At 38.4% G+C, this 12,774-nt stretch overlaps 1 protein-coding gene across 1 annotated transcript in view; it reads left to right on the forward strand.

Annotated features, from left to right (window-relative positions):
* LOC311094388 (uncharacterized protein) overlaps positions 1 to 12,774 on the forward strand; it is an 84,274-nt gene that overhangs the window by 50,676 nt on the left and 20,824 nt on the right. The window lies entirely within an intron of this gene.

Consider the following 12,774-nt stretch of genomic DNA (forward strand, 5'->3'; position numbering starts at 1 on the left):
TTTTTTTATTGCAATATTAACAAACAGAACAAGACGATACTTACAAGAAATATAAACAATCTTTCAAAACAAAAGAGAAATTATGGTTCAGCATACATTAAAAGAGGAAATGTGAAAGAAATTTAAATCTATTCAACAATAGTCTTAAAAAGAGAAAAAGAGAGAAGAAAAAAAGAGAAGAGGGCACAAAAAAGAAAAACATATTAAGGAAGAATATTAAACATGGCACAAATTCTGGATGTTTTCATTGCTTTCTTGTTAACAGAAGTTGAAATTGTATTTAAATACATCTTCAATTCTTCTTTGAAAAAGCTAAAGTGGGGTTTACTTATCATATATTTACATTTATGGATATGAAACTTTCCAATATATAAAAGAAGGTTTATACAAAAACTTGCATTAATTAGACTCTTGTCTTTGACATAAAACCCCAAAAGAATGAGTCTATATGATAAAGAAAAGTTACAAAAAACCTTTTGGACAATCGGAGCATCAATATTATTCCAGAAAGACCGAGCAAAAGGACATTCCCAAAACAAATGATCAACAGTTTCAGAAGAGCCTTCACAAAAGGAGCAGGAAGTATCAATATCACTTCTAAATTTCTTTAAAAAGCATGTAACTGGATCAAATCTTTGAATAATTTTATAGGATATTTCTTTAACTTTATTTGTTAGAAAGAATTTCTGAGGAAGGCCCCTAGATGGCGGTTTAACACATCAATACTAAATAATCAGATGTTCATTAATTCACTAAAAGATTATATAAAGGAATTTCTCGTAATTAATACATCTTGCGATGTAGACCCTCAAATATTGTGGGAAACAACTAAATGTGCTATACGAGGATTCTGTATATCCTTCTCTTCTACTCTTGCCAAAGCAAAAACGAAAAAGTTTACACAATTAGAAAATAAGATCCAAATATTACAAAATTTACAAAAAAAACATTTTTCTGATCAACAAGCTACACGATTGTCTTCTTTAAAAGAGGAATATGATCTACTTTCGCAATCAAAGGCAGAGTTTATTTTACATAGAACTAGGCAAAAATATTATTTTGAATCGGAGAGACCTAGACATTTATTGGCCCTCAGGTTGAGGGAATGCGAGTCTAAGGCATTTATCAGTGCAATAAAATCTTCGGATAAGCAGGTCACCACGAATCCTTTGATAATTAATGATATATTTCAAGATTTTTACGCAAAATTATACAAAGCCGAAACCGAATATGATGAGTTTATCTGCAAAGAGTATCTAGGTAAATTATTTCTCCATGGAGCTCCATGAATCATTAAAAAGCCTTCAAAAGGGCAAGTCACCAGGCCTAGATGGCCTCCCACCTGAATTGTACTTAGAAATATGGGATTTGGTTGGGACTCTCATGCTTGATTCGTTTAATTTTGCAATTGAGCATGGGGCATTTCATAGGGACCAAAAAACATCATTGATATCATTGCTTCTTAAAAAGGGTAAAGATCCGCTAGATTGCTCCAACTACAGACCAATATCACTCATCCCATGCGATTTAAAAGTTTATGCTAAAGTCCTGGCATGTCGTATGGAGAAAGTAATTCATAGTTTAATTAAAAAAGACCAAACCGGTTTTATTAAGGGGCGTCATGCATCCGATAATATGCGTCGACTCTTTCATGTTCTTGATTTTGCAGACGTTCATCCTAGTCCATGTGCGGCCTTTTCCCTTGACGCAGAAAAGGCCTTTGACAGGCTGGAGTGGAACTATATGTGGGCAGTTCTTCAATGTTTTGGTTTCGGTGAACATTACACATACCTTATCCATCTCTGCCTTAGTTTGATTTAACTTACTAGTTTACAGCTTAAATGCATGCAGTAGTTTCCTAATTACATAATATTACACAGGTATAAGCTACGTAAAATAAAGTGTATCAAGAATGTACTTAAGTGTACTTCATGTGTATCTATAAACCTTATCCAACTCGGCTTGTTACACATGTGTAACAGTAGCTGCCTATGTGTGTAATTACAATCTGTAAGCACAGGCTGTTCCATAACAGTTAGTTACATGTTAAGTACATTTTGTTACGTGTTATTACAACGTCTATTACTAAGTACCTAATTAAGTAATTACTCTGTATCAAGGGCACCGTAAAATAAAGTGTTACCCTGTGGGGAACAGAAGCCCATACATGTGGACATATTGACATCCAGAACATATTGACTTTCTCAGACTTATTATTGTTATTACTTACTGTTATTTTATTTTTATTTTATGTTTGTATGCAAATTTTTACAAAAATTTCAATAGATTAATCGATACAAAAATAGTCGTTAGTGGCAGCCCTAGAAAAAAATATTATGGAGTGGAAATGGCTTATAAGTCAATAAGCGGTCCTCTGCTGCCATCTACTGTTAATAGTACATTTTTAAATATTTTGGTTTGCCAAGTATAAGGTTTCCTACATTTTGAAGCGTTTAGTTTTACAAATGCGGACAATTTTTGAAGCATGAACAAATCATGGTTTTATCATTTTTGCACCTCCCTTTCTTCATGTGTTCAATACTTTTTCCCTGTGTCATTTCACATTATTACACATAACTTAATTTCTGAGCTTATTTGTTTTGGTTTCTTTGTATGTACTGATTCCTTGGGTTGTTATCAACATCTGGTGAAAATTTCATGTCAATAACACCTTTGGAAATATATTTACTGAGAAAAATGGTGACGTTTTCAATACTTATTTCCTCCGCTGTATATTGAACTACACGTAGATAAAAGTCAAAATAACAATTATATATGCAACCCCAGAGAACTGTGGACATGTACAAATGTATCTGAATGCATTTTTAGGAAATGTTCTGTGTTACATATTTTTACCGATTTATGCCGTCCTACCGCGACTATTTTTGGCCAGGGACACGACGTTGCCGTCGGACCGATGTTTGCTGGGCTTTTTCCCACATGTGTAAAGCCAAACGTGATTTGTGGCCGTTATCTGATTGGCTTGAGTAAACGGTGGGTGGAGTCCACTTTGTGGATTTCTCTGCACGACGACGCTAGAAGTGTTTCAAAATCCACAAATGCGTGAGGGGATTCGCTAATGCACAAGAAGAGATTCACAGATACATGCAGCGATTTACAAATGCACAGAAAGCGGTTCACAAATAAATGCCAGGCAGAGTTGTGTTTGTAAAATAATAAAACATTTGTAATTTTATTTTATTTAAATCATTTAATTTATTTGTGAATTTGATATTTTTTTGTGAATTTCCTTACATTTATTTGTGGATCTTAATCAATTTATTTGTGAATTTGATATATTTTTTTGTGAATCTCTTTACATTTATTTGTGAATATTAATCTATTTATATAATGCACACACACATATATTATATATATATATATATATATATATATATATATATATATATATATATATATATATATATGTGACCTTTGGTTTTCTTATTCGACCCGGTTTGTCCCACCCTTCATTAGCACACACACACACTCGAAATGTGGATGACAGCTGACTTTATTCTCCTGCACACAGAGCAGTGAAAGAGAGAAGATGGTGAATCGTAGCGTTGTATAAAGCTCCACCCACAGCAGTTCTCTTTAGCTCTGCTGCTCTCAATATCACAGTAAACATTACTCATTCACATTATAGTGTACTTAACAAAACAGTAAACAAAAATAAAACAAATCTGAAGTGTAATAATCTCTCCAGGAAAATTACAGACTTTGTAAACAATTCAATACTGTCTTTTCATTCTTAAACTTTGGTTTGTGATCGTATAAAACTGATTACACAGCTTACATCATCCATTTTATGTTACTTTTAAATGTATGAAATTAATGGAAATAACATCTAGTATTTTTAGTAAAACCATGAATTAAGTACTTTATAAAACACAGTTCGTACCAAAAATTTCTTAACAATACAACATCATGAACAGAGTTAATTCTTAAACACTATATGATAAAAACATTTACCTGCACACAGAGCAGTGAAAGAGAGAAGATGGTGAATCGTAGCGTTGTATAAAGCTCCACCTATTCAAAATACATTTCACCTCGTTAAAAAGCACATGGAAAATGACGCAGTTAGAAAGATCGTTGAGTGCATCCAAACTGATATAAAACGATCAAAATACTCATAAATATAAACAGAAAACACTCTCTACAAAGCAATCAGTGTCTATTGTGAGCAATCCTTTTATAAAGTGTCAAACATTTGAGATAAAATTATATATTTTTAACTTTTAGTGTGGAGCAAACACAGAACCGACTCACCCACAGCAGTTCTCTTTAGCTCTGCTGCAGATTACTCAAACACAGTGTCCTATAGCGCCACCGATGCAGCCAATAGGAAACGCAATCCCATTATTGCAGGATTTACTTAAAGGGACCTCAACTTACAATATTTATCTCGTTACATACACCCCCCTTAAATCCTGCTTAATGGGGACACACAATAAGAAGAAAAACCAACAGCAAATAAAGGGAAAGAGAGAAAAAAAAAAACGGGGTATTGAACTCCCACTTCATGTTTTCAATCAATAAAGAAGAGAAGAAAATGTACAAGGAGTATGATTAACTGTCAATCAATTGATTCTCCCATAAGGAGTACATAAAGACAAGGAAGGCGCCTACTCCCAATCTTACAGTAGACTAAAGAGATGCCTGTTACACCTCAAAATTTCATTATATACTAACTCCCAATTTGATTTCAAATCTCTGTATCAGTATGTTCCCTTTATGTTCTCAACTATGCATGAAATCAAATGTCACTGTTTATGTGAAAATGCTTTTAACTAAATAAACAAAAGAACTCACTGTAGAGTCTGAACTTTCTATGTGTTGTTTGTTCATTTCATAAATCAGTCTTCTAGGAGGCTTAATGACTCTGCCAAGTCTTGTTTGAGTTACTGCGGCATCAACATGTCTTGGCTGTGTGCACACCACAGGTTCCTTTGCAGCTTCATGCTTAAACTGTCCTCCTTGAGTCGAATCAGTGTCTTGACCATCCACTTCAGGTAAATTGATATCACTTGTTACATTTTCTTCACTTCTTTCGACATCACTTTGCACTTTGACTTCACTCCTTTCATTCTGGTTCCCAGTGTCAACACTCACGGAGTCCAAGATTTCCGACACACAATCCGACACATCAGGTAAGTCTGTTCGGTTGGTATGACCATCTTCCTCAACAAATTCATCAGGATTACTCAATACCCAATTTGCAGTTCTGTTATCATGGTCAACATCTCCTTGAGCAATTTCATCATCATGGTCAACTTCATCTCCTTGAGCCATGTCATCATTCACGTCATTGCACCTTTGATCCTGCTCCTGAGGTTCATCAATCGGTAGGAAGTTCACAGGTAACAAAAGATTTCTATGGACTACCCTCACTTTGTCTGAGTTGATTGACCGGATCCTGTAAACATTGATGTCAGGGTAGACAATCATGACTTCATAAGGAGATGACTCCCATTTGTCAGCAACTTTTCTTCTCCCCTTTTCACCTCTGTTCGCAACCAGCACTCGATCACCAACAGCCAGTGGACATCCTTTCACCTTTCTGTTGTAAAGTCTGCCATGTCGTTCCTGTTCTTTCAAGGTGTGTACCTGTGCTATACGTGCTGCTTCACGCAAGTCATTCTTCAACTTAGACACAAAATCCTTTAAATCCACCACATCCTCATTTAAAAGCACATTCTGAAACAGGACGTCAATTGGGAGACGAGGAACTCTGCCAAACATAAGAAAGAATGGCGCAAAACCTGTCGTCTCATGTTCTGTGCAGTTGTAACAGAAGGTAAGTTGCTGTAGCATCTGTGGCCATTTCGATTTTGCTTTAGGAGGCAATGTTCTGATCATGCTTCCAAGAGTCCTATTGAACCTCTCAGCAATACCATTACCCATAGGGTGGTATGGTGTTGTGTGTGACTTGTCAACACCCGCCATGGTCAATAGTTCCCTGATAAGCTTGCTTTCGAAATTAGCCCCCTGGTCAGAGTGAATTCTCTTGGGGAATCCATAAACTAGAAAGAAGTCATTCCAGAGTCTTTTTGCAACTTGTTTGGCTGACTGATTCTGGCATGGAAAAGCATGGGCCATTTTTGTAAAATGATCTGTCACAATCAGCACGTCCACAGACTTTCCTTCTCTGAGCTCTGCAGACCAAAAGTCGATGCAGACCAGCTCCAGTGGCTCTGATGTTCGGATACTTTCTAACGGAGCACAAGCATTGGGTTCTGAGGTTTTACCAACCACACAGCGGCAGCAATTCTTCACATAATCATCAATATCTTTTCTCATTCCAATCCAGAAGAATCGTTGTCTCGCTAGTGACAGTGTTCTACTACGTCCTTGATGTCCTGCTGCATCATGGATTCCATGGAGAACTTGTGCTTTTAAGGAAGCAGGCACAACAAACAGGTACAGTTTCTTGTTCAGCTTCGGATCTCTTTTCACCTTGTACAGTACACCATCGCAGATGACAAGTTTATCGTGGTGTTTCAACAATCTACGCACACTTTTGGATTCTCTTGCTTGTTCTCTCTTAGATGGTTTCCGACATCTTTCAATATAGTACCGAATCCGACACAAGGTGCTGTCCTGCTCCTGCTCATTAACAATGTTGCTGTGCTGTAGCGGAGGGCTTAACTGTTGCGGTTGTGAGATGACTGGTACAGTCCCCATGACTTCACTCAAGCCGCCAGTAGAATGAGCTGCCAACACCGCAGAAACTTCCTGGCTCCCGGAAGAACCTGAAGGCAACAGTCCATCACTGTTTGGGTCACAAGAAGCTTTGTCACCCTTAAGCACCACCTGATGATTACTTGTGCACTTGAAAGCATTTTGGACAGAATTGTCAACAACACCACTGACATCCTTCAAGAGAGACAGGTATGGTTCAGTGATAAGGCGATGTCCTATACAAGACTGGACAAATGGCTCACGACTCAGAGCATCCGCAACAACATTTTTCGATCCTGGGACATACTTAACCCTCTGGAGTCTGAGCGGTTTTCTGGGCCCTTGAGATGTTCTGACATGCTCTTACATTTGTGCTTTTTTCAGTTGCTTATAAACATATTAATGGCAAAGGTGTAAATTCACTCTATAAAGCACAAACAGGGCTACCATAATATGTGAGCCACGTGTATGTACATGTTTTAATTTTTGAGAGAATAATGTTTATGCGTGGATATTGAAAAAACTAAAAACTAAAATTTCTGAAATAAGGCCACAAAACACATAGTAAATATGTGTCAATAAGACTTTTGACCAATGGATGTCGTCGCCTATAGTTTTTTCTTCAAAATTATGTGAAAATAGTCTTGCTTTATCGTTCAAATAAAACCATACATTGATTTAAATTGATGTAAAACAGGTTTTGCTTGGAAAGCCAATATGCGAGGGGGCGTGAACGAGGAGTGGTTTTCACCTGAATTACCACCCACTCTGCATAATGATGAGCCATTCACACAGGTGTGAAACTGGCTGAGCCACAAAGGACAAAAGATATTTAGAAGAAGACTTATATTGACCATTTAAGATTTTGCTTACATCTATCTTGTACATATGTTGTGCTATTTTATTAAAAAGGTTACAATTACAACAATAATTACAATTTCAACAATATTTCAAGTGTACTCTTTCTTTGTAAAAAAAAAGAAAGATTATAGGCCTACATTTTATCTATGTATTCATTACTTTGAATATAGCCAACATTGGAACAGCTAACATCTTAGTTGATGACTTTATTTTTGACAAAAATATTAGGCTATTTTATATATAGATTTTTACTCATCTCAGTATAGCAATACAGTTTGCTAAAACATCATCATTCGTTGACGATAGGCTTATTTACTTTAAATCCAGGAAAGTTGTTAGTGAAAAAATTATTAAAATTAAGATACAATTGATACAAAACGAAATTCGTTTTAAAGAAAGGATTTGTACTTTCTGTTTTGAGGTCTCTGTGAAAGTTTGAAAGTCTTTTAGTGTTTTTTTTTTTAGAGCTCGCGTCCATAATGGAGAAAAAACAGAGCGCATGCCGTTCATTCGTCAATAAACAGAAACCCGAGAAGGAAAAACTTACTAGTATTCCTCAGCTCGTATTCCTCGTATTCCTCATTATTCCTCACAGCGCTGCAAGACGGTGTAAGCAAGTAATGTTCTGAATAAACTTGTGTTTTGGTTTTCTCGAGCTGATGGGGGCGTTCACAGGATTGCGCGGATTACCTCAGCCATTTGCGTTTGAATAGCGTGCGCTCTCCGTGGGCGGAGTCACATTACATTTGAATTAGCTCTAATTAGGTCGACTGGAATCGCTCTCTTTTAATACAGATTTCACAAGATGAGAATATTTGTTTTTTATATAAATTACTTCATTTAAAAGAAGAGATTTCAAGCTTCATAAAGACATATATCACTTGTATGTGTGAGAAGTATTCACTGAGTTATGGTTCATTTTCGGACGCGTTTCAGAATGGACTACACGGACAGAGAGAAGGCAGAACTCGCTTCGTGTTTATTTTTCTTTATTTGTCGAAAAGCACAACACTATGTTTTTATTGTGAGTATACATAAAAATAATACACATTTAACAGAATCGATTGATGTATGGAAAATCAAAGTCAACAGAGTATTCATGAGTTTCTTTTACACTGATAAAAAAAAAAGCGAGCTGGTATCGCCGGCGATACCGTCGACCTCAGGGGGTTAAGATCAAAACTGTAAGAGGCTAGTTTTGCCACCCACCTCTGCTCACATGCATCTAGCCGTGGCTTAGTCAGAATATATGTAAGAGGGTTATTATCGGTCCACGCCGTAAAGTGTCTTCCTCTTAGCCAATGGCTAAACTTCTCACAGATAGCCCACTTTAAGGCAAAGAACTCTAATCTGTGAGCTGGATAGTTCATTTGTGAGCGAGACAGGGTTCTACTTGCAAAGGCTACAGGCCTGGCAATCTCTTCACCTGGCAGAACTTGCGACAATACAGCTCCCACTCCATCAAAAGATGCATCTACAGCCAGAATGAAATGTTGGTCAAAGTCTGGATGAGCCAGTGTCACATTTCTTGTCAGTTCTAGTTTGAGGGTGCGCAAAGCTTCTTCACAATCAGTTGTCCAATCAGCTGGGGAAAGTTTGAGGTAACTAATTTTCTTTCTTGGTTTACGTCCTTTCGTGATAGGAGTCTGTTTGACTGAACCTGATGTTAACTTGAAAAGAGGCTTAGCTTTTGCTGAACATCCTTCAATAAAATGTTGATAATATAGAACCATTCCAAGAAAGGACCTGATCTTTTTCTGACATGGTGTTTTTCCATCGGGTTCCATCAAATCAGAAGCTTGTATGTTGTTAATTGCCTCAACTTTACCAGGATCAGTCTTAATCCCTTCTTCACATACAATGTGTCCAAGGAATTTCACAGATCGTCTCAAGAAAAAACATTTTTTCGGAGCCAGCTTTAGATTGTGATGTGCCAACCGCAAAAGGACCATCTCAAGGCGTTGAAGGGCTACTGACTCAGAAGGAGCAAACACCATCAAATCATCAAGGTAACAGAGAACACTACTGAAATTCTCATCTCCAAAAATAGACATCATCATTCTCATGAAAGTGGCTGGGCTATTAGAGAGACCCTGAGGAAGCCTATTGTACTCATGGAGACCAAATGGCGAAGAGAAAGCAGTGTACTTTTTGTGTTCTTCCTCTAAGGGGACATTATAATACCCTGAGGTAAGATCCATGGTGGAAAAGAATGTGTTGCCACCCAATGCCGCCAACACATCGGACTGGTGTGGTAATGGGTAGGCATCTCTGACAGTCCTCGCATTTAACCACCTGAAGTCAGTGCAGATCCTGAGATCGCCATTCTTCTTCCAGACTAGTACGAGAGGGGACGCATAGTCACTATGTGACTTGCGGATGATACCTTTTTCCTCCATCTCATTTAATGCTGTCCTCAGTTTAGCATATTGGCTCGGTGGTATGCGTCTGTAAGGAAAACGGAAAGGTCTTTCATCTGTGAGGTTGATTCGATGGACAACGCCTTTGGCCTCTCCACAGTCCATTTTGTCTCTCGAGAAAACAGACTCATGCTTCTCAATAAGCTGCAACAACTTGTCTTTCCAGTGGGCAGACACTTCACATGACTCCAAGTCAAGTTCACCAAGGTTCAATTCACTCAAGACACGCTTCATCTCTTCACCGGATCTAGGTGGTAAGGGTTCCTCAATACACTGTAGATTTGACTGAATCTGTTTTGGTAGCGGCAAATCTTGCACTGCAATACAAGGCGACACGTCAGCTATTTTTGCATTTCTCTTCAACACAACTCTGTGATTAGTGGGGTTGATGACTTTCAAGGGGATAGAACCATCTCCCCATAGTGGTGTTATGACCCTCCCGACCAATATTTGCCTTGGTCTCGATCTAGACTCGGTTGGTTCCACGATGACAGTGCTGCCAACTGACAAGACAGAAGACTGAGGTAGCTTACCCCAAACTAGATGTTCAGTTTGTGGCTCTAACGTCACACTCCTCTGCAACTTTACGGTACCGACTTTCTCAGGTATGGATTCACCTCTCCACCTCTCGGCATTTGAGAAAAGGGATAGAAACATACAGCACTCATCACTCTCATTGTTACTTGACTTAGACATGAGCCTCCAGTAACCGTCAGTTTCTCTTAATTGCATCAGGACTCTCTTTATGACGTTCGTGCCCAAAATCATCTCTTCAGTCTGTCCAGGCACAACCAAAACAGGAATTGTCATGGAGCAGCCGTACACTGTAGCATTAAGATCATAGATTGCAGTAGGGGAAACATGATGGCCACCACAACCAACAATGACAATATCTTGTGCTGACTGTCTCGTCATATCTGGGTTACTTTTCAACAATCGTCCTTCTGCAGACTCACTAAGAGTACATGCCATTGATCCACTATCAATTAAAGCTTTGAAAATGAGATCAGTCTCAACTGAAACGGATGTGTAAAACAAGCTATCAGCTTTTTGAACTCTCTGAACACTCTGAAAGATGACTGTTTTGTCTGAAGTTACATCACTGAACATTTCACATAAGGACTCATAATCTCTCATCTCACCAAAACTGGATACGGGAGCTTCACTCTCAAGATCTACGTGATCCTCCCTCACACGTAGATCACTCAGTTTGACTGCTGGTTGCCCAAGGGAGCATTCTTCCCTTCCTTTGGACACCGGTTTCTAGGATGGTCAGGTGAAAAACACTGGAAACAGAGCCTGTTGTCTTTACAGTGAGTAAAAGCAGAATGTGAGGTGTCCTTACACACCAAGCATGGCGCCTCATTCAAGCCTGGAATTCTAGACATGCTGCTTCTCTTCCTGTACTCCTTGCTTGCCTGTGCTTTACCACTATTATTCATCAGAACTCGTTCCAGCATATCGATCACCTTTTCCAAAGCCATATTTTCTGACTGTTTTGACTGAAGAGAATCCTGTTCAGCTTTTACCGTGCATGGGCCAGGACTTACACGCATCTCATTCATAGAAATTTTTCCACATTCATTCGGCCTATTTCCTTTTCCCGTGGCCCTGAGACTTTTCTCTGAATGATACTCGTTCAGGATCTCTTGCACTTCATAAGCCGTCCATTTGTCAATGGTTTTTGAACGAAATGTTAGCGCTAGATCTGAATCCGGACAATTTCTAATGAACATACGTGTGACCTCAATCAGTTGATTGTCTAGCACCTTGCCCTGCTGTTTTAGACACTCAGCCGTAATGTCAGCAGTATGGTTCAAGCGCAACCAGTAATCAAAGGGATCCTCCTGAGGATCTGGAAGAGTTGTATAGAAATCTTGCAGTGGGATAGGAGAATACTGTTGGCAACTGAAATGCTTCCGTAAAATGGTGTAGATTGCATCAGGATCTGTTCTGATATTCAATCCGCTAGACAGCATACCCACTTTAACAACATCTTTGGCTTTACCTCTCAGGTGGATTAAAATTTCTTCACCCTGCTCTTCAGTAGGCAGAAATCCCTTTCTTATGAAGTTTTTCATGAGCTCCACCCACTCATCAAGTGTAACAGTGTCTGATGCGTTGCCTCTGAAAATTGGAGGATCTTTAACTTCCCTCTGACGCACTACTTGAATCTGCGATGCACTTGACGTGGAACTCTGCTCAGGCATGTATCTACTATTGTGGCTATTTTGAGTATGCTTAGGTGTAACTTCTGTCTGACCGTGCAAATTCAAATGTTCAAGGATACTGTCCGCCAGTTGTAGGCCTACTTGCTGCACTATGATACCCATCTGACTCATCATGTCACTGGTAAGGACTGGAGTTGATGTGCTAATTGGCTGCGTCGTTTCAGAACTGCTGCCATTTACACTAATAGGGTTCTCATTACCATTTGGAGCGGGACTCACATTAGCTTCTAACCCCATACCATTGCTAATGTTTGGGAAGGGAATTGGTGTTGTTAATAAACCTCTCCCTCGACCAACACTAACTGGAGTGCCCATGTAGCGAGATTCAGTTAACCTTGCGTTCTCCATAATCAATTAATGAGAGCATAAAAGTAAGAAAAGAAAGGAAAAAAAAAAAGCAAAATATATTCTATAATAGCAAATATTCCTGATCTCAATAATAAAATAAAATCACTTCAAAGTGTCTATTCAAAAGTCTCTTTTCATTTTTTTCTTTGTCCCGTGATAACTTTAAAGCTTAGCTGAAAGTCCTGTGTAGAGAAGAATGAAGACAAGCCCGCCGGTCCGATGTTCAG

Source organism: Abramis brama (genome assembly GCF_963993115.1).
Source record: "Abramis brama genome assembly, chromosome: 1".
In the NCBI taxonomy this organism is placed as follows: Eukaryota; Metazoa; Chordata; class Actinopteri; order Cypriniformes; family Leuciscidae; genus Abramis; species Abramis brama.